Source organism: Mus pahari, chromosome 3, assembly GCF_900095145.1.
Source record: "Mus pahari chromosome 3, PAHARI_EIJ_v1.1, whole genome shotgun sequence".
In the NCBI taxonomy this organism is placed as follows: domain Eukaryota; kingdom Metazoa; phylum Chordata; class Mammalia; order Rodentia; family Muridae; genus Mus; species Mus pahari.
Window position 1 is genome coordinate 46,890,868 of NC_034592.1, and position 2,277 is coordinate 46,893,144.

The window sequence follows — 2,277 nt, forward strand, 5'->3', positions numbered from 1 at the left end:
TGTGAGAGAGAGAGAGAGAGAGAGAGAGAGAGAGAGAGAGAGAGAGAGAGAGAGAGAAGGGTGATTCACTGTCTTCTTGTTTTCTTGTCCTTCAGGACTCACCCTTGTCCTTGAAGCCCTGAAGCTACAAGCATTTGTTTTCTGCCCCCAAACTCCCATAACAATGTGCATCTTGTTTGGTCTTATTAAATTCTCACTTATTTGTATTGATATTTGCAGCTTAAAATATTAAAGCGCTAACACATTTAAGGCCGAATGAACATCAGCTGTCATTTAATCTAATGGGCCCTGGCTCATCAACTCACAGAAGTCATGAGACCTTTCCTATTCACGTTTGCACGTCGCAGCTTTCAGCCTAATGTCTGCCTGTGATAATATCTTGCACCAGCTAAACTAAATCAAGGAACCCCTCCAGGATTTTCTTGTCCCCATGCCCTTCTCCCGTACAGCCATTCCTCCAGCCATCCCTCTTTTTAAATTAGACACTCCCCCTGCACTGGCTAGGATCAGATTTCTCTTCAGCCTAGAACTTTCAGTTGCCTTTGTGGACTCCTGCACTGGTCTGAAATATAGCTAAATGTCCACTTGTCATAGGCCATCTTCCTTGTGGGTCTTCCCTTGGATCTACCTCCATGCTCTAAAGTGATGGATATTTCAGCTCAACTGAACATAATAATGTGTTTCCATATGACATTCCAGGTAAATATGTTGTCATCGTATTTGGCCCCCATAACCATTTCTGGTCTCTTCCCCGCCCCCCATTCCCACTGCCCCTCCCCCTTTCCAATCCGTTCTTCTAGATGGTAAGATTGTCAGCTTGTTAACTAGGAGACAGGCCTCTGGGTATACATAGGTTTGGAGACTTGCTGGAAGGCCAGAGAATCAGGGTCTGAGAATGAACCCCAACAGGCAGTAGTTATGACGTAGGCCAAGTGGGTGAGGAAAATTTCCTTTCCTCTGAGGAAAAATTTTACCACTGAGAAAAATTTCCTTTCTTCTTAGCAACACTAACTGCATTTTTATCCTCAGGGAGGGCTAGCCTCATGGTCCACATCCCTTCCCTGACAGAATAGCCACTGGCTCAATCTCATGCGTGTCGTGTACACTCAAAGACGCTGAGAGTTCAAGAGCACGAAACCATGTCATTCCAGGAAGATCCCACTCTACAACGCTCCATTGCTTCATCCAGTTCCTGTAGCCTTCCCACACCCTCTTCTACGATGTTCCCTGAGTCTTTTGGGCATTGATATAGATGTCCCATTTAGGGTTCAGCATTTAACAGTCATCTTAATTCTTAGCACGTGACCAGCTATGAGTCACCCGATAAAGGCTGTCCACTTAGAAAACACACACTCTCTTACCACATGGGCACAAAACAATATTTAGAAGGCAAAATTGAGACGTACATTACTCCCAGTTAGTAGAACAATAGGATTCCGTACTAGGTCATGTGACTCCCCTAGTCACTGGCTTTTGACGGGGTTCACAGTTCCTTCCTGTGGAGTGGGCCTCAGAGCCAATCGGAAGGTGATTACACCCTATAGCGGCCACGCTGTTACTGCACCAGCGTGCTCCCGTGGCTTGGATAGTCGATGTTACGGTACACAGAGACCGCAGCTGAACATGTCTGTTAATCAGAATGTCTCCTGCAGCCTGTATAGCGGCTTCCAACAGCATGAGGGCTACCCAGTAGGGAGGAAGCTCCCAGCTCAGTTACAGCTTGACTTGTCTTATCTCAGTGACCTAAATGTGAGGTGCCACCACCCCTAGTCCTTCCCTCCACATTTAAAAGAGGGGAGTTAAAGTACGGACCTCACTCAGCCTCTACTGTTTTCTCAAAGTCTGGCTTTTACTTTCTCACCCTTGGATTGACCTCTGGTCCATGACTTCAACTGCTAATAGTGAACCACCCTTTGCTACATCCTCCTGGCCATCCAAATCGTGTTTGATACAGTGATCAGGTGACCATGCCTTTCTCCTCTCCTATGAGACTGCAGTACCAATTTCTTTGCTGCCTTTCTTCCTCCTTGCCTTAGTGGATATTTGTCAACTTCCTGACCTGTCTCTGTTTGAGGAAGTAGTGGGAAGGTTGGCAGAATCCATGGGGTACGTACGGATGGAGGCTGTGACTTCTCTCTCCTCCTCTCTCTTCCTTTCCCCTTGTCTTTGTCTCCTCTTCTCTCTTCTCTTCTCTTCTCTTCTCTTCTCTTCTCTTCTCTTCTCTTCTCTTCTCTTCTCTTCTCTTCTCTTCTCTTCTCTTCTCTTCTCTCCTCTCCT